Source organism: Phyllobates terribilis, unplaced genomic scaffold (assembly GCF_046119375.1).
Source record: "Phyllobates terribilis strain yellow unplaced genomic scaffold, ASM4611937v1 Scaffold_7__3_contigs__length_470593459, whole genome shotgun sequence".
NCBI classification, from domain to species: domain Eukaryota; kingdom Metazoa; phylum Chordata; class Amphibia; order Anura; family Dendrobatidae; genus Phyllobates; species Phyllobates terribilis.
The window spans coordinates 355,457,398-355,482,603 of NW_027362767.1; positions in this window are offsets into that span (position 1 = coordinate 355,457,398).

Genomic DNA, 25,206 nt, shown 5'->3' on the forward strand with positions numbered 1-25,206 from the left:
CCGTAGCAGGCGATTACACACAGCCAAGCCTCATCTCATCCCAACATGCATTGGGGGACAATGAGGGAGAGGAGGAGGAGGAAGAACAGGAGCTGGTATCATGCGCTGTAGACGGTAGTACCTGTACAACTGTCATACCTTCGGTTCAGCGTGGGTGGCCTGAGGACAGGGGGGAGGAGGAGGAGGAGAGCATGGTCAGTTGTCATCTCGGTGAGGACATGGAAGTCTTGCCTGTTACTAGTCTGGCACGCATGGCTGACTTTATGTTACGCTGCTGTGGCGCCTTGCTGCGCATTAGTGCCACAGATCCTAGAGGGGTGCATGGATGGATTCCTCCACAAGAGGCCCTCACAGCACACACACACCTCCACCTTCCACCTCAGACCACCAGAGGGAGCCTGTTAGGGATATAAAAAGGGAAGGTGGAGCTAGGCAGTCAGTCTAGAGAACAGTTTCCTCAGAGGACAGAGGTAGTTCCAGACCCTCTAGAGAGAGTTCAGACTCATAAAGCTCAGACTAGTGAGCCAACGGCGTGCCAAGGCCATAAGAGCAGTGAAGAGTAGCGTGGCCTACTGCCAGTGTTAATCCTAGTGAGGGCCCCAGCGCGGCCGAAGGCAAGTGGAGTAAGCGAGCTACTTAAGGGGGCAGAGGAGCTTAACCAGCTCACCCCACAACCATTTACCAGACACCGGGTCCGCGTCTGCAGGGATCTCTAGCACCAGCAGAAACAACCGGAACCCCTGGCGAACTACATGTCCCAGGAACACCAAAAGCTGACTGATATGCCAGGGTCAGGAGTCACTGAGGCCCAAGAGACCAGGGAGTGTGATCTCCAACAGAAGGCCCTACCACCAGGTCAGCCGATGCAAGACAGAGACCAAGTTAGGCCTAGCTCCAGGCAGGTCCTAAACTTATCAGGAAAAGGCAAGAAACAGGAGGCCCCACAACCGCTCACTGGGGAGAGTCCTGAAATGCACCCTTCACCCTACAGTGCCCTGGATCATGCCTGAAACACCACCAGTAAAGCTACTGAAGTGAACTCTGGTGTGCGTGCCTATTCTTCTACCCTTCCTCTGATCCGGCTGGGTCCCCTCTGTCCTGCATCCCTTCTCCTATGCTGCCCTGAGGCCCCACTGCACCTGTGGGGAGCCGCACCAACTAAGATGCCTGACCACCGGCCTCAGAGGACTGTAGCAGCGCTGGTGATCCTCACCAGACACCACGGGTGGCATCACAAACTTTCCTATCCCATACACCTTCCCCCCATTATTCCTTTCTTTTTAAGAGTGACGGGCCCGGGAGCCGACCACCGCAACATCCCCCAAAACTAATAACAAGGCCCGGGCGCCAAGTCGTCCCCATCCTCTGGGCGCGTCATCTCTTCTTGGCGTCACGAACACGATTCCGTGCCCGCTGCAACGACGGAGTGTTGTGCCCGTTGCCATCAGGTACTGTGTGCCTTTATTCTGAGCTGTGTATTTAACTGTGGCGAAGATTGCCGCCATTGTTGTGCCGCTGAGCGGGAAGAAGGGCGTAACCGCGGGAAACTGAGAGGCGTACCTGCTGAAGCGCGCGAAGCCCTGGACACGCCCCACGCCTCGACGTCAAACCAGGAAGCGCCAGGTCCTGGAAGGAGCGCCGGTGAACGCTCTGACGTAGGACGCAAGAGACGCAAGGTCCTGAAGAAGACCGTCACCTGCGGAGCTGCGGCCTACCGGAAATAAAAGAAAAGAAGGTAGGCCACGGTTCGCTAGGGGGGCGCCAGAATGTCCGAAGAACAGCACAACGCCGGAATACCGGTTAACCGCCCTGATGCTCAACCCGAGCTCGGCGCCGAGCAGGCCGAAGCAGCCACTCCACCAGCAGGGCTTGTAACCCCTGTCATACCCATGGCCCTACCGTACATCCCTGGAGTGAAGTGGCTCCCCCAGTACAGCGGCAAACCAGATACCCTGTCTGGATTTAAAAGGAAAATATGCGGTATACGGGACATGTACTCTATGACAGGCAAGCAAAGAGCCGCTGTTGTATTGGGACAATTGACTGGTGCTGCGGAGCGAGAAGTAGAAACCTGGTCGGCCGCAGACCAGGAGTCAGTGTCCGCAATCTTTAAAAAGTTACAGACTGTCTTTGAGAATTGTACTGAGACAGACCTCCCGATGAGGTTCTACAACTGCTCTCAGCAACCGGATGACAGTGTTCGGGACTATGCCTGGTGTTTACAAGGGGCCCTGCGAGCTCTGAAACAGGTTAGTCCAACCAGCATTGATAATGAAAATAAAATGCTGAAGGAACAGTTTATCCGGGGACTGAGGTCTCAAGAGGAGAGCAGGACTGTGCGTTGGTGGTCCCTGGATCATCCAGATGACACCTTTGACACCCTTAAGGACATGGCTATAAAAGGACTGCAGCCCCTGGAGACAACTGCTATCCAATGTTACCAGGGTGGAGCTACCCCAGTGCCTGCAGTGTCCACCTTTTCCCCGGTGGCTGCTGAAGCCAAGGTGCAAGCAACGTCCCCTAGTGAGCTGTACAGCCTGCACTCTGAAGTGCGTCAGTTGAGCAAAACCCTGACCACTGTACTGAGTGCCATGCAGCTGCGGACGGAGCACAAGGAGGAAGGAAGGATCCTGCTAGCCGATAGCCCTGAGGATGTCCCCTGGATGAGAAGGAGGAGGAGAACAGCGCCACCCCCTGGGAGGATCAGCGACCAACGCCGCCCGCTGAGGGACCCTGTCTGCCACAAGACAGGCCACGCCGTCCAGAGCTGTCCTTTAAATGAGAAAACCCTGGGGCCAAGGGCCGACACCCAGGAGTAGACCCCCCAGGCCCATCAAACTGGTACCGCACGTTCGTGGGAGGAATAACTTTCCTGTCCATTGTGCTGGATGGCATCGTGACACCCTCTCTGCTGGACACAGGATCTCAGGTAACCATCATGCCTGATGTCCTCTACAAAAGGTTCTGGTCCATAGACGAACTTCACCCACCAGATCCAAATCTTTCCGTGTATGCCTCAAACGGCCTCCCCCTTAACCTAGTCGGGGTTAAGGATGTGGCAGTAAAAGTGGGAAGAGTGAAACTGAAGGACCAGGGACTAATTGTAGTAGAGACTAATCCTGATGACACAGACTTGTATATGGTACTTGGCATGAATATTGTTAGTAACTGTTTGGGAGAAGTGTTGTTCTTGTTCCAACAGATAGCTGACACTGCCAGACCAGGGCTGAGAAGGGTGCTCCAGAAAGAGATCCGAGCCCTTATGTACCAGCAACAGGTAAAGCTAACCGGCGGTGAAATTGGTAATGTACGGGTGACAGACCCGGTACCCATTGTGATTCCCTTGATGAGTGAAATGCTGATTTGGTGTAGAGCAGCAATAGGTCTCAAAGGACGGAGCTACCAGGCGGTAGTAGAGCCCCTTAGCTCGCAGCATAGACCTACACTCTTGACTGCCAGAGGGGTAGTGGATGTACGCAATTGGAGGGTGCCCGTATGCCTCCTAAACTATGGGGAGGACGAGGTTAGATTACCACGCTACGCCACTGTTGCCAAACTGTACACAGTAAATAACAACTCCATACACATGGCGAAGTCCTTAACCTCACCAGACGAAGTGGAGGATAATGATCCAGGAACCCAGGTGGAGGATTGGTGTCCACAGCTCCATGTTGGGACAGACACCACTCCTGCCCATCAGAAGCAGGGTGTACACTGGGTGGTTCAGGAATACGCGCAGGTATTCAGTAAGCACCCACTTGACTTTGGGAGGATTAAGGGGGTTCAACAGAATATCCCCACAGGTGACCATCCACCCATCAAAGAACGTTACAGGCCTATACCACCAGCCCACTACCAGAAGGCGAAGGAGATGTTGCACGACATGAAGAAGGCAGGGGTAGTAAGGGATAGTTGTAGTCCCTAGGCAGCTCCCCTAGTTCTAGTCAGGAAAAAGGACGGAAGCATGAGAATGTGTGTAGATTACAGACAAGTAAATCACATTACACATAAAGATGCATACCCTTTACCACATATAGAGGAATCCCTGGCTGCCTTAAAGTCTGCAAATTACTTCTCCACCCTCGACCTCACTAGTGGGTACTGGCAAGTAGATGTTGCTGAGGAGGATCGGGAAAAGACGGCCTTTAACACCCCGATGGGACTCTGAGAGTTCAATAGTAGGCCGTTTGGACTCTGCAACACCCCCGGAACGTTCCAGAGATTGATGGAGTGCTGCCTGGGACACCTACTGTACTACTATACTTGGACGACGTGATAGTGTACTCCAAAACGTATGAGGACCACTTGAAGCATCTGGCTGATGCATTTGAGTCGCTGTCCCGGTATGGGATGAAGCTGAAGCCCTCAAAGTGCCACCTGCTCAAGCGAAAGGTACAGTACCTGGGGCACATCATTAGTCCAGATGGAGTAGCACCAGACCCGGAGAAGGTCACTGCCATCCAGAAACTGCCGGAGCCGAAGAGCCTCAAGGAGGTACGTCAGTTCCTTGGACTAGTCGGGTATTACCGGAGGTTTGTGAAGGACTATACCAAGAAAGTGGCGCCTCTGCCAGACCTCCTGGTAGGACAGTCCCCCAGAGGCAGAAACCCCCCGTTCCAGTGGGGTAAGGAGCAAGCTGAATCCTTTAATGTGATGAAGGAGATCCTGACCGGCGAAGAGATCCTAGCCTACCCTGACTACAGCCAACCGTTCCTGCTGTACACTGATGCCAGCAACGAAGGATGAGGAGCTGTACTGAGTCAGAAGCAGAATGGCAAAGAGAAGGTGATCGCCTATGCAATCAGGAAGCTCCGCCCGACCGAGAGAAACTCAGAGAACTATAGCAGCTTTAAGTTGGAGTTCCTGGCCCTGGTCTGGGCCATCACCGATCGGTTCAAGCACTATCTAGCCTCCAGTAAATTCCCTGCCTTCACTGATAACAACCCCTTGACTCATCTAGAAACAGCCAAGCTAGGAGCCATGGAACAACGATGGATGGCTCGGCTGTCAAACTACCAATTCACTATTAAGTACTGGGTGGGCCGCAAGAACGCCAACGCCGATGCCCTATCCAGGATGCCTCACCTGTCGGACACTGAAGAAGAAGTGGATGACTTGGAGGAGATTGAACTACCTGCCTTTCATCGGAATGGAATGGTCCACGAGCAACAAGCCTCCAGGAGGCCTCGCGGTAAGACGTTAAACCCCCTGCCTCACCACAGCTGGAAGGAGACCCAGGACAGCGACCCGGTTGACAGCCGTATCAAAGAGCTGATAACCCAGGAAGGTTCTTCCCTGGAGAAGGAAGCGTCTCTACAAGCCAAGCAGCTGGGGAATGAGAAGAGCCGGCTGTTCATCTATAGAGAGAAGCTGTGCCGGAGGTACGTCAACCCTAAAACCCATGAGATGGTATGGCAGATAGTGGTGCCCAAGACAGACATCCAGATGGTGTTGGAAGCCTACCACGATCAGGTGGGGCACTTTGGCTGGAAGAAGCTAGAAACCCTGCTGAAGTGAGGTTTTATTGGGTAGGAATGCACAGTTCCATTGAGAGGTGGTGCCGGAACTGTGGACCCTGTAGCCTCAGAAGAAAAGACTACTGCAGCCAGAAGGCACCCCTGCAACCCATCAAGACAACTCGACCTTTGGAGATCGTAGCCCTGGATCATGTCAAGCTGTCACCCAGCAGGTCAGGATATTCCTATGCCCTGACCATGGTGGATCACTACCCCGGTTCCTGGTGGTCGCCCCCGTCAAGGATCTGACGGCAGAAACAGTGGTGAAGACATTTCAGGCGTACTTCTGCAGGCCCCATGGATACCCGGAGCATGTGCTGACGGATCAAGGCCCAGCCTTTGAAGCCGAACTGTTCAAGGAGCTCTGCCATCTGTACGGGTGTAAAAAGATCCGGACTACACCGTACCACCCCCAAACCAACGGTCTCTGTGAAAAGATGAATAACATTGTCATCGACCTGCTGAAGACCTTACCACTAGAGGAGAGAAATCAGTGGCCAGACCTACTACCTGGCCAGGTAGATCTGTACAACCACATACCTGTGAGTTCCACCAATTGTACTACAGCATATCTCATGCGAGCCAGACCCGGTAAGTTGCCCATGGCCCTGGAGCTTGGTGTAGTAGAACCAGAAGCAGATATGTCCACTGAGGACTGGGACACGACCAGACAGTAGCAGTACAGAAGAGTACAGGCCTGTGTCGAAGACAGTCTCACTCGGGTAAGGGACAAGCAGGAAGCCCACTACAATAAAAGTGCGCCCGCAGAACCCTTCACACCAGGAGAAGTGGTGTTAAAGAGGAAAAGGAGAAAATACAAACTTGATGACCAGTGGGAGAGAGAACCCTACACTGTGTTAAATTCAAGATTTGATAACAAGAAGACCTGTTGGATTAGCAAAGACGGAGGAATAACGACTGCAACGGTATCTAGAGACCATCTGAAGTTGTGTCCAGACCTGCTAAAGCCCCAAGAAGAAGTGCCTCTCATCGTACCGGAGGAGCCTAAAGAAGCAGTACTCCATACTGACTTAGGAGATTTCCCAGCAGATTGGCCTCAACTGGGAGGAGCAATAATAATCGCTGTGATCCACTTCATTCAACAGCCAGAAGACCCTCCACAGCAAGTAGAGCCTGTAAGTGCTGCAGAAGAGCCTACTCAAGAAGAATCCCCGGAAGAAGGATCCCCGGTTGGAGCAGAGCAAGAAGGCCCAGTCAATGGTGTAGCATCAGTGTCTCTGCCCCTTGCTAGGCAGAGACGCCGTCCCTCTGACCTCCCCACTGCTGGCGCGGCGTCCTCCAGCGCTTCTCTCCCGGCTGCTTCCGGCACGCGCTCCTTCCCCGGTAGTGTGCTTAGGGCGCGTGCGCGCGCTCTCCCCCTCTCTTAAAGGGACCACGCGCGGCGTCCTTAGGAGTCCCCGGCCAATTGCCGTTGGACCTCCCATATATAAGGCACCTCCTCCAAAATGGAGGTGCCCGAGCAATGTTGTTTGCACTGTGTCTCACTTGTGCTTCAGCCCTCAGGTTCCGCTGCTAGCCTGACTTCTCGTCCTACCTGCCAGCCTGTTACTTGCCTTGTCCGCCAGACCGCTCACCTGGGAGCGTCCTTCAGTTACCTGCCTGTTACCTGCCTCGTCAGTCAGACCGCTCACCTGGAAGCGTCCACCAGTTACTGCCTGTTACCTGCCTCGTCTGCCAGACTGCTCACCTGGGAGCGTCCACCAGTTACCTGCCTGTCTCCTGCCTCGTCTGTCAGCCCGCTCACCTGGAACGGCCACCAGTTACCTGCCTGTTACCTGCTGTCTCCGTCAGCCCGCTCACCTGGGAGCGCCCGCCAGTTACCTGTCAGGTATCCGCCTCGCCTGTCTACCCAGAGACTGTCCCGGTCACTTGCCGTGACCACCTGCCTGTCTACCCAGAGACTGTCCCCGTCACTTGCCGTGACCACCTGCCTGTCTACCCAGAGACTGCCCCCGTCACTTGCCGTGACCACCTGCCTGTCTACCCAGAGACTGCCCCCGTCACTTGCCGTGACCACTTGCCTGTCTACCCAGAGACTGTCCCCGTCACCTGCCGTGACCACCTGCCCGTTTACCCAGAGACTGTCCCCGTCACTTGCTGTGACTGCCTGCTTGCCCTCCCTGGGAGTCACCCACTTCCTTACAAGGACTTCCCCCTTGTATTGCAGCTCAGAGGTTCCACCTCCCGGACCCGTAACAGTTTGCTCGGGCCATGGAACCCGGTGGCACCCAAGCTCCCTCGCTCTCTGACCTATACCATGAAGTCTCCCGTCAGAGATCCCAGCAGGAGTCCATCCTGAACCACCTCCGGAATGTCAACTCTCGCCTGGACACACTGACTGCTCCACCAGCAACCACCGCTTGTGTCACGACTCGCACCCCGGCAGCGCCTCTGCCCACCAATACCATGGCATCCTGCCCTGGACCCCGGCTTTCTGCACCTCCTCGCTTCGGAGGCGACCCCGCTCAAGCTCAGGGCTTCATAAACCAGTGCACCCTGCACTTTGAACTCTTGGCTCACCAGTTTATCTCCGACCGGGCCAAAGTGGCATTCATCATGTCCCATCTCACTGGGGAGGCACTGGCATGGCTTAACCCCCTGTGGGAGAGAGGGGATCCCCTGGTATCCGATCTGTCGTCTTTCCTCACTGCTTTCCGGAGAGTCTTCAATGAACCGGGACGAAAGACCTCATCTGCCTCCTCTTTGCTACGTCTCCGCCAAGGGAGTCTCACCGTGGGCCAATATGCCATACGGTTCTGCACCCTCGCTTCTGAGCTTGCCTGGGATAATGAGGCCCTGGTGTCCGTCTTCTGGGAGGGTCTTTCCGGTCGAATTAAAGATGAGCTCGCCGGTCGGGATATTCCTACCACCCTGGTTGACCTGGTGTCGCTGGCTACCCGGATTGACATCCGGTTTCAAGAACGCACCAAAGAGACCACCCGTGAGAGAAGGTTTCCCCGCCTAGCTCCTACTTTCCAGAAACCTGTCTCCTCTTCTGTCACTCCCCGGGCGCACTCACCCGAGCCCATGCAGATCGACCAGACCAAGATGGTCAAATCTCGCCAAGAGTCACGCCGAGCCGTGGGGAGCTGCTTCTATTGTGGCAGTAAGGAGCACCTGATTCGTTCCTGCCCGGAGAGGCTGGGAAACTCCAGTGTCTAGGACCGCTCGGAGAGGTCGCCCTAGACAAAAATAAGTCCTCTCCAACCCTGACTTTGTCTGTATCTATCTCCTGGGGAGAGAACCGTCACTTTGAACTTGCCCACCTGGATTCTGGATCCGCTGGAAACCTCATCTCCCAGTCCCTGGTTGAGAAATACCGTATTCCCACCAAGTCTCTGGCTGAACCTTTGTCTGTCGCCTCCGTGGATGGAAGACTCCTTCCGGTGACCATCCTGCTCACCACGGAACCCATAACCCTGCAGGTGGGAATGCTGCACTCTGAGGTAATCTCCTTTCATGTGTTGCCCGGACTCTCCCACTCCCTATTGCTAGGTCTGCCTTGGCTCCAGACACTTGAACCCGTGTTGAACTGGCATTCTGGTGAAGTACTCCGGTGGAGGCCGGTCTGCCATAAGACCTGCCTGGTTCCGGTTCATCCGGTTCGTCCTCCACTTACCCCAGCTAATTTACCCGGTCTTCCGGCTCCTTACTGGCCCTATGCTGACGTCTTCGGTAAAAAGGAAGCAGAGACATTGCCACCTCATAGGCCATGTGATTGCCCGATCGACCTGGTACCTGGCGCCACTCCACCCCGTGGGCGTATTTATCTGTTGTCTGCGGCCGAAACCCGGGCCATGTCTGAGTACATAGAGGAGAATCTGGCCAGGGGATTCATCCGGAAGTCTACTTCCCCGGCTGGAGCCGGATTCTTCTTTGTCAAGAAAAAGGATAGCTCGCTACGCCCCTGTATTGACTATAGAGGACTCAATCAGATCACGGTTAAGAATAAATACCCCCTTCCGTTCATCTCTGAGTTATTTGATCGCTTTAAAGGCGCCAGGATCTTTTCCAAGCTGGATCTACGTGGAGCGTATAACCTGGTCCGTATCCGTCAGGGAGACGAGTGGAAAACGGCATTTAGTACCCGGGACGAACACTATGAGTACCGTGTGATGCCCTTCGGTCTCTGCAATGCTCCCGCCGTCTTCCAAGAACTGGTCAACGACATCTTCCGTGACCTTCTTTACTCCTGCGTGGTGGTATACCTGGACGACATCTTGGTCTTCTCTCCGGATCTTCCCACACACCGGAGGGATGTTCGTCAGGTCCTGCTTAGGCTCAGGCAGAACCACCTCTATGCTAAATACGAGAAGTGCCTTTTTGAGCAGACCTCTCTTCCATTCCTGGGCTATGTTATCTCCCAGACAGGCTTGCGAATGGATCCCGAGAAGCTCTCTGCTGTCCTAAAGTGGCCCCACCCAGAGGGCTTGAAGGCGATACAGCGATTTCTGGGCTTCGCTAGTTACTATCGTCTCTTCATTCCTCACTTCTCGTCTCGGACTGCGCCCATATCTGCGCTCACCCGTAAGGGAGCAAATCCCAAGGTATGGCCACCCGAAGCTGAGGAGGCCTTCCTTTCCCTGAAGCAAGCCTTCTCCTCTGCCCCTGTGCTGCACCGTCCGGACTGCAACAAACAGTTCTACCTGGAGGTTGATGCTTCCTCCTCTGGAGCCGGAGCGGTGCTCACCCAAAAGTCTTCATCCGGGAGAATGGTAACCTGCGGCTTCTTCTCTAAAATCTTCTCCTCCTCTGAGTGCAATTACTCCATAGGAGACCGAGAACTGTTAGCCGTTAAATTGGCGCTGGAGGAGTGGCGTTACCTGCTTGAAGGGGCTCTATACCCGGTGATCATCTACACGGATCACAAAAACCTGGCATATCTCCAAAATGCCCAGAGACTTAATCCACATCAGGCCCGGTGGTCTTTGTTTTTTGCCCGCTTCGATTTCATCCTTCATTTCCGCCCGGCGGACAAGAATGTCAAAGCTGATGCTTTGTCCCGATCCTTCCTGTCCTCCGACCAAGAGGAGGAGCCTATGCACATTATCGACCCCTCCAAGGTGATGAATGTGGCCCCCTTGGATTTGACTCGTCTTCCACCCGGCAAGACATTCGTGGCGCCTCCTGACCGTGAGAAGGTTCTTCGCTGGGGTCACTCTTCTAAACTAGCTGGCCATGCCGGCCAAAAAAAGACCTTCCTACTCATTTCCCGGCATTACTGGTGGTCTACCCTGCGTAAGGATGTGGTAGACTTCTTCTCTGCCTGTTCATCTTGTGGCCGCAACAAAGTTACCAGACACTTACCAGCTGGTCATCTCCTGCCGCTTCCCATACCTGTTGCCTCGTGGCAACACATCGCTATGGACTTCATTACCGACCTTCCTGTCTCTGCCGGGTGTACTGTCATTTGGGTGGTCGTGGACTGCTTTTCTAAAATGGCCCACTTCATTCCCCTGCCTGGTCTTCCATCTGCACCTGAGCTGGCTAAGGACTTTATCCGCCATATCTTCCGTCTCCATGGCCTACCCCTCCACATCGTGTCGGATCGAGGGGTTCAGTTCACCTCACGCTTCTGGAGAGCCACATGTAAACTGCTGGACGTCACCCTGGACTTCTCCTCCGCTTACCACCCTCAGTCCAATGGTCAAGTGGAGCGGATCAATCAGATCCTTACCAGCTATCTCCGGCACTTTGTTAATTCCCACCATTCTGATTGGGTGGACCTCCTCCCTTGGGCCGAATTCTCTTACAATAGCCACGAGAGTGAATCCTCTTCCAAATCCCCGTTTTTTATTGTCTATGGCCAGCACCCCCGGATTCCATTTCCCATTCCATTTCGCCTCTGTGGACAACCCTGCCGCGCAGTCTCTTGTCAGCGAGTTTTCTACCATTTGGGAGAGTACTAGGTCCGCACTTCTTCTGTCCTCCGAGCGGATGAAGAGATATGCTGATAAGAGACGTCTGGATCCGCCTCAATTCCATCCGGGAGACAAGGTTTGGCTCTCCTCCAAACATGTACGGCTCAAGATACCCTCCTACAAGTTAGGTCCTCGCTTCATCAGCCCATTCGAAATCCTCAGGCAAATTAATCCAGTGGCCTAGAAATTAAAACTCCCGGCCACCTTACGGATTCCCAACTCCTTCCACGTATCTCTCCTCAAACCCGTTGTCTTTAACTCTTTTTCCAACAATCCAAGTACTTCCCCCGCTCCGGTTTCCACTGAGGACGTCTTTGAGGTAGAGAGTATTCTGGCCACCAAGTGGGTAAGAGGAAAGACCTTTTTTCTGGTAGATTGGAAGGGGTTTGGTCCTGAGGAGAGAACTTGGGAACCCAGGGAGAACATCAACGCCCCGCTTCTCCTTGAAAAATTTCTTTGTGGCCTAAAAAAGAGGGGGCCTAAAGGGGGGGGTACTGTAGCATCGGCGTCTCTGCCCCTTGCTAGGCAGAGACGCCGTCCCTCTCACCTCCCCGCTGCTGGCGCGGCGTCCTCCAGCGCTTCTCTCCCCGCTGCTTCCGGCACGCGCTCCTTCCCCGGCAGTGTGCTTAGGGTGCGCGCGCGCGCTCTTCCCCTCTCTTAAAGGGACCGCGCGCGCCGTCCTTAGGAGTCCCCGGCCAATTGCCGTTGGACCTCCCATATATAAGGCACCTCCTCCAAAATGGAGGTGCCCGAGCAATGTTGTTTGCACTGTGTCTAACTTGTGTTTCAGCCCTCAGGTTCCGCTGCTAGCCTGACTTCTCGTCCTGCCTGCCAGCCTGTTACTTGCCTTGTCCGCCAGACCGCTCACCTGGGAGCATCCTTCAGTTACCTGCCTGTTACCTGCCTCGTCTGCCAGACTGCTCACCTGGGAGCGTCCACCAGTTACCTGCCTGTCTCCTGCCTCGTCTGTCAGCCCGCTCACCTGGAGCGGCCACCAGTTACCTGTCAGGTATCCGCCTCGCCTGTCTACCCAGAGACTGTCCCGGTCACTTGCCGTGACCACCTGCCTGTCTACCCAGAGACTGTCCCGGTCACTTGCCGTGACCACCTGCCTATCTACCCAGAGACTGCCCCCGTCACTTGCCGTGACCACCTGCCTGTCTACCCAGAGACTGCCCCCGTCACTTGCCGTGACCACCTGCCTGTCTACCCAGAGACTGCCCCCGTCACTTGCCGTGACCACCTGCCTGTCTACCCAGAGACTGCCCCCGTCACTTGCCGTGACCACCTGCCTGGCTACCCAGAGACTGTCCCTGTCACCTGCCGTGACCACCTGCCCGTTTACCCAGAGACTGTCCCCGTCACTTGCTGTGACTACCTACTTGCCCTCCCTGGGAGTCACCCGCTTCCTTACAAGGACTTCCCCCTTGTATTGCAGCTCAGAGGTTCCACCTCCCGGACCCGTAACAAATGGTACACTTGCCTGTCCCATAGAGAGGTTAAGGCAGTTTTACAATCTACCCACACGTAGAACTGACAGGGTAGCAGACGGTGCAGACACAGATACCATCCACACTCCCATACTACGCAGATCGACACGTAGCACACGAGGTCAGACCCCTGCCAGATACAGAGAATAGAGAAGGAAACTCTGACATTGTAAATAGTTGCCCCTGGGGTTTTATATTGTGTATTTTCATATATGTATTTATTAACTTGTGTTTTTCCTTATAATGGACAATTTAAGTGATATGGACAATTTTCTTGTTTGCCTCTAATTACCCATAAGGGTACGTCAATAACTTTGTGGCTGAGGACTATGCGCAGCCCAAAAACTGCTTCTTGTACATAATTGCACTCCCTGGAGTGCCCCTTTAGGTGACCTCAGAAGAAAAACCTGTCTGATGTGGCACTAACGGAGGTCCAACTCGGGATCGCCATGCCCTGCAGCCACCCCAGGGCCTACGTGGAGGGTTTGGGACAGGTCCCTAAAGCTACCCAGTACTCTACCCTGTGAGATGGACATCCTGTCGGGGAACCTCACCGGAAGAGACTTGAATTCTGGGCTTGCTTATTATACTGTACATATCTATTTATTATTTATAATGTTTTATATGTAGCGTTCAAGCAAAGTGCCTCCCATAAAGGGAAGAGTTATTGTATTGTTGTTATAAAAAGTACTTCAGTCCGGGACTACTGAGCTTTGTTGTGGGGGAATGTGGAGGCCCTGCTGCGCATTGGTGCCACAGATCCTAGAGGGGTGCATGGACGGATTCCTCCACAAGAGGCCCTCACAGCATATACACACCTCCACCTTCCACCTCAGACCACCAGAGGGAGCCCATTAGGGATATAAAAAGGGAAGGTGGAGCTAGGCAGTCAGTCTAGAGAACAGTTTCCTCAGAGGACAGAGGTAGTTCCAGTCCCTCTAGAGAGAGTTCAGACTCATAAAGCTCAGACTAGTGAGCCAACGGCCATAAGAGCGGTGAAGAATAGCGCGGCCTACTGCCAGTGTGAAGCCTAGTGAGGGCCCCAGCGCGGCCGAAGGCAAGTGGAGTAAGCGAGCTACTTAAGGGGGCAGAGGAGCTTAACCAGCTCACCCCACAACCATTTACCAGACACCGGGTCCGCGTCTGCAGGGATCTCTAGGACCAGCAGAAACAACCGGAACCCCTGGCGAACTACATGTCCCAGGAACACCAAAAGCTGACTGATATACCAGGGTCAGGAGTCACTGAGGCCCAAGAGACCAGGGAGTGTGATCTCCAAAAGAAGGCCCTACCACCAGGTCAGCCGGTGCAAGACAGAGACCAAGTTAGGCCTAGCTCCAGGCAGTTCCTAAACTTATCAGGAAAAGGCAAGAAACAGGAGGCCCCACACCCGCTCACTGGGGAGAGTCCTGAAATGCACCCTTCACCCTACAGTGCCCTGGATCGTTCCTGAAACACCACCAGTAAAGGTACTGAAGTGAACTCCTCTGACCCGGCTGGGTCCCCTCTGTCCTGCATCCCTTCACCTACGCTGCCCTGAGGCCCCGCTGCACCTGTGGGGAGCCGCACAAACTAAGCTGCCTGACCACCGGCCTCAGAGGACTGTAGCAGCGCTGGTGATCCTCACCAGACACCACGGGTGGCGTCACGAACTTTTCCTATCCCATACACCTTCCCCCCATTATTCCTTTCTTTTTAAGAGTGACCCCAGGGTACAGGCCCGGGAGCCGACCACCGTGACATCCCCCAAAACTAATAACAAGGCCCGGGCGCCGAGTCGTCCCCATCCTCTGGGAGCGTCACTGCCTTAACCGTGACCCTCGCGTTGTCAAAATGTTGGGTGACAGTCATTACTGGTTGGTGACACTTTTAGACCCCCGATACAAGGAGAACTTTCACTCTCTTATTCCTGAGGTGGAGAGGTCTACAAAAATGTGGCAGTACCAGAAGGCCCTTGCTGCAGAACTGTTAAAAAAATTCCCATCTGAACACACTAGCGGCAGAGGTCACAGTTCATTGACCAACCAAGGCGTACAGGCGAGAGAGACGCAACTCCAATCCAGCAGAGGCAGGGGAACACTGTCAACATTCTGGGAAAGTTTTCTGAGACCCGCCTAGCTTACAGGCCCTGAGGCGCGGGGTACTCTCACAAGGAGTGGAAAGTTTCAAAAGATGGTGAGGGAGTACCTTGCCGACCGTACCAGCGTCCTCCGTGATTCCTCTGTGCCTTTTAATTATTGGGTATCCAAGCTGGACACTTGAAATGAACTCGCTCTGTACGCCTTGGAGGTCCTGGCCTTCCCTGCCGCTAGCGTGTTATTGGAGCGTGTTTTTAGTGCCGCTGGGGGAATTATAACTGATAAGCGCACTCGCCTGTCAACTGACAATGCTGACAAGCTGACCCTTATCAAAATGAACAAGGGCTGGATTGGGCCAGACTTCTCATCACCACCAAATGACAGCAGAGTAACATAAAGTCAAATCCACTGTGTTATTTCGGGAGGTGTATTCCCATGCACCGCTTCACACCCACACAAGGGTATACGCTTCCTCATTTCGGCTGTATTTTGCTCTTCTCCTTATCCTCAGCCTCCACCACCACTATACCACCAGGGTGACCGTGGTCTGTGTTGCCAGCATTGCAAGTTCCTCCGTCCTAATTTTTGGTAGCTTTTGCTTGGAAGGCATAGGCAAAGACTATGGGAGACCCAGTCCCCAATAATGGGAATAATGTTTTGAATATGCTGTACAGCATGGCTCTTGTTTGCCAGCATTGCAAGTTCCTCCGTCCTAATTTTTAGCAGCTTTTGCTTGGAAGTCATAGGCAAAGACTATGGGAGGCCCACTCCCCAATTTTGGGAATAATGTTTTGAATATGCTGTATTGCATGGCTCTTGTTTGCCAGCATTACAAGTTCCTCCGTCCTAATTTTTGGCAGCTTTTGCTTGGAAGGCATAGGCAAAGACTATGGGAGACCCACTCCCCAATAATGGGAATAATGTTTTTAATATGCTGTACTGCATGGCTCTTGTAAGGGGCATTAAAACCGCCTTGTTAAGCTACTGCGACCTCCACGTCTCTTCCAAGGGGCATTAAAACCGTCTTGTTAAGCTACTGCGACCTGCACCGCTCTTGCAAGGGGCATTAAAACCATCTTGTTAAGCTACTGCGACCTCCACCACTTCTCCAAGGGGCATTAAAACCGTCTTGTTAAGCAACTGCGACCTCCACCACTTTTCCAAGGTGCATTAAAACTGTCTTTTTAAGCTACTGCGACCTCAACCACTCTTCCAAGGGACATTGATATTGTCTTTTTATTCCACTGCCACCTCCACCATTCTTCCAAGGGGAATTAAAATCGTCTTGTTAAGCTACTGTGGTCTCCACGCCTCTTCCACGGGGCATTGATATTGTCTTTTTATTCCACTGTAACGTCCACCACTCTTCCAAGGGGCATTAAAACTGTCTTGGTAAACCACTCTGACCTCCACGTCTCTTCCAAGGGGCATTAAAACCATCTTGTTAAGCTACTGCGACCTCCACCACTCTTCCAAGGGGCATTGATATTGTCTTTTTATTCCACTGTGACCTCCACGTCTCTTCCAAGGGGCATTTAAACCATCTTGTTAAGCTACTGTGACCTCCAACACTCTTCCAAGGGGCATTAAAACCGTCTTGTTAAGCTACTGCGACCTCCACCGCTCTTCCAAGGGGCATTAAAACTGTCTTGTTAAGCTACTGCCACCTCCACGTCTCTTCCAAGGGGCATTGATATTGTCTTTTTATTCCACTGTGACTGACCTCCACGTCTCTTCCAAGGTGCATTTAAACCGTCTTGTTAAGCTACTGTGACCTCCACGTCTCTTCCAAGGGGCATTAAAACCATCTTGTTAAGCTACTGCGACCTCCACCGCTCTTCCAAGGGGCATTTAAACTGTCTTGTTAAGCTACTGCGACCTCCACGTCTCTTCCAAGGGGCATTGATATTGTCTTTTTATTCCACTGTGACCTCCACGTCTCTTCCAAGGGGCATTTAAACCGTCTTGTTAAGCTACTGTGACCTCCACGTCTCTTCCAAGGGGCATTAAAACCGTCTTGTTAAGCTACTGCGACCTCCACGTCTCTTCCATGGGGCATTAAAACCATCTTGTTAAGCTACTGCAACCTCCACCACTTTTCCAAGGGGCATTAAAACCATCTTGTTAAGCTACTGCGACCTCCACCACTCTTCCAAGGGGCATTGATATTGTCTTTTTATTCCACTGTGACCTCCACGTCTCTTCCAAAGGGCATTTAAACTGTCTTGTTAAGCTACTGTGACCTCTACCACTTTTCCAAGGGGCATTAAAACCATCTTGTTAAGCTACTGCGACCTCCACCGCTCTTCCAAGGGGCATTAAAACCATCTTGTTAAGCTACTGCGACCGCCACGTCTCTTCCAAGGGGCATTGACATTGTCTTTTTATTCGACTGTGACCTCCACGTCTCTTCCAAGAGGCATTTAAACCGTCTTGTTAAGCTACTGTGACCTCCACGTATCTTCCAAGGGGCATTGGAGTGCCTCGAAAGTTTTGGTAGGCATTGCACTCACTGCATGCCCTAAAACTGTGTAGCCGAACAGCTCCTTTTCGTACAGAAACATTTCCTATAAGACATGTGTGGTTGACTGGCCTGATATTGATGTGAATGGTCCCTGTTCCTACTGCTCTTTCTCCTTTGCCACCACCTCATCCATCATTCATCACCTGAAGCTTTGTTTTAAAGGGAGTCATAGTACTGGGATAGTAGCAGGAAAACATCCAGCAATCTCAGAGGAGGTAGGATATGCGCCAAAACGCTGACCACCTCAGGCCTAGCCGCTACTACATGCATGCGCTTGCATTCCAAGTAACAGAAAGCTAAGGAGATGGATGGCCTCATGATCATGAATAATTTACTTATTGTGTAGGAGGCCGACCACTGCTGCTGTCTACCTTCTGAACTTTGTGTTGAAGCCTGATTGACCCAGGACCCACAATCCTCTATGTCTGGAGGACGTGTTGCATCCCAGTGTCCAACTGTGTCCTGGCTTCCACAATATTAACCCAGTGTGAAGGCATCAGTCAGATGGACCATCCCTGGCCACATTCACTTGTCCACATGTTTGTGGTTAGGCTGTCCTTCAAAGAGGGGCGGCTGGGGACCGTTTATGGACATCCGGCCGCCCCCAGGCGGCTGGGGACCGTGTGTGGGCACCCGGCTGCGGGGCGGCTGGGGAACGAGTATGGACACCCGGCCGCCCCCTGGCGGCTGGGGACCGAGCGTGGATACCAGGCCGCCGACGCAGCTATGACATGGTGGCCGGCGTCTGCCTCCACATGCCTAAAAGGCCCAATTTCAAGTGCAAGCAAGCTAGCAGTATGGTATTGCAGCCTGGGGGTGGGTGGGTGGCAGGTTGCACACTTAAGCTTGCAAAGCAGATGCTAACTTCTATCATCATCATCATGCTCCTCACCTTGGCACTTTCAGCTCCCCTGAGGGAGAAGCCAGGGCCTACCGGAGGAGTCTGATTCTCTGGTGGGCTCGTCCAATGCTGCCCTAAAGCAGGCAAGCCTAAGAAAAGTGTGGGGGAAGTTCCCAGGAGAAATAGGGGCGGCTGGGTTCCGTTTGTGGACACCCAGCCGCCCCCAGGCGGTTGGAGACCATGTGTGGGCACCCGGTCGTGGGGCGGCTGGAGACCGAGTATGGATACCTGGCCGCCCCCTGGCGGCTGGGGATCGAGCGTGGACACCCGGCCGCCGGGTGGCTGGGGACTGAGTATGGATACCAGGCCGCCGACGAAGCCATGACATGGTGGCCGGCGTCTGCCTCCACATGCCTTAAAGGCCCAATTTCAAGTGCAAGCAAGCAAGCAGTATGGTATTTCAGCCTGGGGGTGGGTGGGTGGCAGGCTGCATACTTGCGCTTGCATTACAAGGAATTGGGGAGGTACAATTGAACACTGCCCTGGGACAAGGACTTGCACAGGGATAGTTGCAAGTCTGCATCTTCTGATGCGGCAAGGATCACTTCTGATGGGCACACTTCTAGGCAGCGACCTGGGTGTCAGAGATGCTTCCAGGGGTCTTCCCCATGCTGTTGCCATGTCTTTTCAGCACTTTATGAATGTGTCACACAGCACATGGCCAGATAAGATTGTAGAATGTTAAAATGACATTTCCCGGTGAATGCATTTGTTACGGTTGAAATCAATACAAAAGTGTAAAAACGCATAAAAAATGCTACTTGTGAACATAGCCCAAGGTGTGGAGGAGTATTTTTGTTTTTGGTTATTTATTTTACCTTATACACAAGTCTTTACCCTAGAAAGGATGTTCCTTAACATATTTCACAGTTAAACAGTTTCAGTTTCGTTTTTGAACATTTTATTGTGAGCCCATAAAAGTGGCTTAATACCTCTGACCATGTTGTTGACAGCAGTGACCTGTGGGTCAGAAATGCTTCCTGGGGCGATGCCCATGCTGTCTTCATGTCTTTTGAGCACTGTCACTATCGTTTTGGGCACTTTTTAGGCTTTCTACAGACTGCCGGGGGTGCCGCCGCAAAAATGCTTGGATCTCCCATAGACTAACATTGGGCTCGTTACTCGGGTCGAGCACCCGATTATCACGGAGAGCTCGGCCCGAGCTTCGAGCACCCGAGCATTTTAGTGCTCGCTCAACACTAGTGGTCACCCCTGAGTCAACCAGCACTGAATTTGACTGTGTGCAGGAGATACGTCAAAAGATCGGGGACATTCCAGGTGAGCTGTGCAGTATCAAGGGAACCCATGCTGCACCCCTCAAGCTGATCACATGGTCTTATGTGAGAGGAGGTCAAAACGGGAAAGTCGCTCCTTCCAAACCCCATCACAATTCGTACCTAGCCCATCAGTGGAACATGAGCCAGAGTGTTGGACCTGCGGAAGGGGGCATATTTTAAGAGACTGCCTGAGTCGAGAAAGGAGGAGACGGAGGCGGCCATTAAACTAACGCGCCCCACGGTCATGGAGCATACCATGGGGTTTCGAGCCTCAGAGGGCAAATGAGAGGGTGAGGATATTGTCTCCGAGAGACCCATTACCTGGGCTGAATTCAATGGGCAATGCATTTGCTACTTGATGGACACTGGGTCTCAGGTGACAACTATGCCTGAGGCGTATTTCCAAAGTCACTTTCCTGAAGTTGCTCCCTCCAGAAAAGAACACACCATCCGACTGGTGGCAGCTAATCATCTGTAGTGTTGAGCCACCCCCGTAGTGTTCGAGTTCGGTTCGGTTCGTCGAACACCCGTGTGTTCGCCGAACTGTTCGTCGAACTGTTCGTCGAACACCTTCGAACACCGTTAAAACCAATGGCAGGCAAACAAAAACACATAGACACACATAGAAAACACCTTCAAAGGTGTCCAAAAGCTGACAAACTGCTCAGAAGACACAACTAACACATGGAAAAGTGACAAGTACATATAGTCATGCGAAAAGAAAAGAGGTGGAGGAGTAAAAGGAGGGGGAGACACAGATATAGGCATGTCATGCCCTTCTAAAATCCAAAAAGTGAGAAGCCGACACGTTCAGTCCGCTCCTGCCCGTGCCACCTCCGTGTCACCGGGTTTGTGCCAGAGCCGCGGTGAACCCTGACGGCCAGCCCCCCTCTCCCAATACTGGTGCCTGTCCGCTGGTGGGTCGAGCGAGCCCCCCTGTGGTGGAGGCAGCTCTAAGCTTTTTAATTTAAATTGTCTCTCTAATTTGAATAAATACACTTTAAATCCATTTACAAGGATCTATTGGAGGGCAAGTCTCATGCCAGCAGCCGCGTAATTCCAGCTCCAGTAGCGTCCACTAAAGCTGCTGCAGTTAAAAAGCTTTTATAAGGATCGAGCTCGGCTGTCCACCGCAAGGCATCCTACTGCCAGTCCCAGCCCCTATGCCTTGGGGTGCCTCCTGATGCTCTTCACTGAGTATCCCGTGGTCCCGAAGCATTTCCTTTGAAAAAATGAAGTGTCCAAACTACAGGTGGTGTAGCTTGCTTAACAGCCGGGATAATCCGCTGACTAGCAGACACTGCTACTAGGCACAAAGTATTTCCTGGGCTAGATGCAGTTAAAAATTTGTAATTAGATACTCTCGTTGGATGCTGAGAAAGCATTCCATAGAGTCTCCTGGCACGCCATATATGATTCTCTTAAAAAGCTTGGGGTAGGGGTCTAGGGGACCCTTTTATAGCCAAAATCACGGCCCTGTATCGCAATACGTCACCTAGGCTGAAGATTAATGGAACTGTAGCACCCTGAGGGCTCGGTTGCTACAGAGGTATTGCACCTCACCCAGAGGTGTGATATCTCACTCTCAGGTAAGGATGTAGTGTGGATCAGGACCCGACACCTGCATGCATTACACCACATTGCCGTGGGGCAGGGCGACCAATATGCCCCTGAGATGGGCACGACAGTCCCTGTCCCTGGCTGGAGTGGGGGGAGGGAACACTGAGGAAGGGGAACCCTGTAGTGCAGGAGCAGGGAGGAAGCAGTTCCTGGGTGCATTGAGAAGGGAGTATAAAAGGTGGGCACCATCTTAGTTCAGTGCAGAGAAGTCTGAGCAGAAGTGGCAGGGAGCAGGGGCTCTGCATGAGCTCTGCTCCGGAGGCGGGCCTAGTAACAGAGGCCCAGGCCTGGAAGAGGGAGAAGGAAGGAAGAGGAGCGGAGAAGGCTCCAGGAACGAGGAACGAAGGGATCTCAGGGGTGCGGACGGGTGAGTCGCCACCGCACGCCCGAATCCACCTGCGTGGAGGGGTCAGGCCAAAGGGGGAGACCGGTCCCCGAAACTAGTGGAGGCAGGAAACGACCCTCAGCTAGAAACAGGAGGCTGTGACATTTTATGTGGCGCAGCCCCTCGCTACACCCGCTAGGAAGGCACCACATAGGGTCAGGGAAACTGGCGCCAAGTTTACCAAGAGGAGGCCCGAGGCAGCCGGACAGAAGGGTTGGTAAGAAAGGCCAGACAAAGGACACACAAAGGGGGTCCTGTGAAGCACTCCAAAGTTATCTGGGAGTTGTCTGAGCCCCTCACCTGGTGAGCACAGTACGACGTGGGCAGCCGTTACCTGCAGACGTGGTCTGGATAATAAGAACTGTGAGTAAAGGCCCTGGACTGCATCACTGACTCCTTGTCATTACTGCTGCTGCCCTGCACCATCACCCCCATCCTGCGCATACACTGCCCTGAGGCTATACTCCTCCCGTGGGGAGTTATGCTACGCTCTGCTGCACCCACAACACCAGCCTCAGCGGTCTGCCCTGGAGCGGCGGTTCACTCTGACCGCAATCCACGGTTGGCGTAGTTGGACATTTAAACATCAAAACCACATAAATAGTTCCGCCACTGGTTTGACCGCCCTGAGCCACGGAACCGGGTCGCCGCCACGGAGACTACAACCACCAGCATCCACCAAAAAGGGTCCGGCTCCGGGTGTCCCAAGGCCCAGGGGGCGAGTCAGAACATTTTCATCACCTTTCACAATCACCAATGGGACAAGGCAGGGATGTTCTCTGTCCCCTCTCTTATACATCCTAGTGACGGAGCACCTGCTCTCATCAATTCGCCATAACCCCAATATTAGGTGGATTGAGGTGGGAGGCACCGAGTACAAGTGCTCTCTATTTGCTGATGATGTCCTAGTATATATCACTCAATCACATATATCCATCCATGCTGTTATGGCTGAAATAGATCACTTTGTTACATGGTCAAATTTTAAAATCAATGCAGCGAAGTCTGAGGCCCTCGATGTCTCCCTCCCCAAATCCATATAGGATTCCATCCAGTCCAACTTTCCCTTTGCCTGGCCCTCACAGGGTATCAAATACTTAGGAATTCCTATTCATAGAGACCTCTCCCATCTATGTTATCTTAATTTTGGGCCCTTTATTGAACAACTCCATACAGACCACGGTTGGCAAGTCAGAACTGTAAGATTCACTACGTGAACCACTGGTGTTTTGTGGAAAAGCACATGTACACTGTGTTCCAAATTATTATGCAAAAAGTGTTTAGGAGTGATAAGGGAAGAATTTGTTTGTTTGTCAGTTAAACTCATTGATGGTGATGTGTGTCAGGGCTCTTTATATCATTGTAAGCAATTGCAGACACCTGTGCTAATTAGTTTGGCAGGTGTGTCCAATGAAAGGCAAGACTACTTAAGAAGGCTGTCTCACATTATTAAGCAGCCTACATTTTCTGCCAAAATGGGAAAGAAAAAGGATGTGTCGGCTGCTGAGAAGCAACAAATTGTGGAGTGTTTAGGTCAAGGCATGACTACAATCAACATTGTGCGATGATCAGGATGAAGTGTCTTGGCAATCAAGAAGTATGTAGCTGATTCACAGTACACACGTGTGCGTGCTGATAAGGGCAAATTGAGGACTCTTTCCTACAGGCAATTACGTCAGGTTGAAAGAGCAGCGGCAAAAAAGCCTTGTCATAGCAGCAGACAAGTTTTTGAAGCTGCTTGTGCCTCCAACGTCCCCCGAACAACAAGATGCAGGGTCCTTCAGAGGTTTGCAGCTGTGCATACGCCATCCTGTCGACCTCCTCTATCCACTTCACACAAGCAGAAACGGCTCCAGTGGGCCAAACATTACATGAAGACTGATTTCAAAACTGTTTTGTTCACGGATGAGTGCCGTGCAGCGCTCGATGGTCCAGATGGATGGAGTGGAGGATGGCTGGTTGATGGACACCCCACACAAACACGGCTACAGCGCCAACAAGGAGGAGGTGGAGTAATGTTTTGGGCTGGAATCATGGGGAGAGAGATTGTCGGCCCCTTTAGGATCCCTGAAGGCGCTAAAGATGAACTCCATAATGTATGTGGATTTTCTCAAACAGCACTTCCTGCCATGGTTCAAGAAGAAGAACCGTGTATTTCACAGCAAGATCATTTTTCTGCATGATAATGCACCATCTCATGCTGCACATAAAACATCTGCATCTCTGGCTGATATGGGCATAAAAGGGGACAAACTTATGGTGTGACCCCCATGCTCCCCTGACCTCTACCCCATTCAGAACCTTTGGAGCATCATTAAAAGGAGTGTCTATGATGGCGGGAGGCAGTTCACATCTAAGCAACAGCTCTGGGAGGGTATTCTGTCCTCATGCAAAACAATTGAAGCAGAAACCATCCAAAACCTGACAAATTCAATGGACGAGAGAGTTCAGAAGCTCCTTTCGAACAAGGGGTCCTATGTGAAAATGTAACATCACCTAGAATAAAGTTTTGAGTTGAAAACTGTTTGATTTCAGTTTCTAACTCTAACAACCTGCTAATGCTTATAATTTCAAAAATGACCATTTTTTTGGTCTTTATTAAAATGAAAAGGTTGATCGAAAAGTTTGGGGGATCTAAGAGTGTGGCAACCCAGTAGTCATGATTACTTCGAATTCTGACAATATGAGGGTCATGCTGCAGGTAGTGCAGCAAGAAGGCACTTATGTGTCTTGCGCATCTCGGAGCCCCAAAATTATTTTCCGGGCTAGATGCAGCTAAAAATTATTATTAATTTTAAATCTGGTGAAGCTTTAGTATAGATGGCCTAATAGGATCAGTGCTGCACACTGCTACAAAACCCAAATTATTTTCCAGTCAAGATACAGATAAACATGATTAGTAATTTTAAATCTGGTGGAGCTTATTATAGATGGCCTAATAGAATCAGTGCTGCACACTGCTACAAAGCCCAAATTATTTTCCAGCCAAGATACAGATAAACATGATTAGTAATTTGAAAGCTTAAAACGGTTGGTAGGGTGATTTTAACCAATCATCAAGCTTTTACTCTCCCCAGGATGACACAGGGGTAGAAAAGTCATTTCGGATGCATGATTTGTTCATCTTTATGAACGTGAGTCTGTCTACATTATCAGTGGAGAGCCGCGTGCGCTTATCTGTCAGCACACCACCAGCAGCGCTGAACACACGTTCAGTCAGAACGCTGGCTGCGGGGCATGACAAGATCTCCAAGGCGTAAGTGGCTAGCTCCGGCCATTTATCCAGATTGGAAGCCCAAAAAGAGCAAGGGTCCAGTGACACAGTCGTGGCTTCAATGTTTACTTGGAGATACTCCTGTACCATCGTCTCTAGGCGTTGACTATGTGTCAGACTTCTTGTCTCCTGTGGCCTTGCAAAGGATGGGCTAAAAAAGTGGTGAAATGATTCCGCAAAATTGATGTTACCAGTAGAT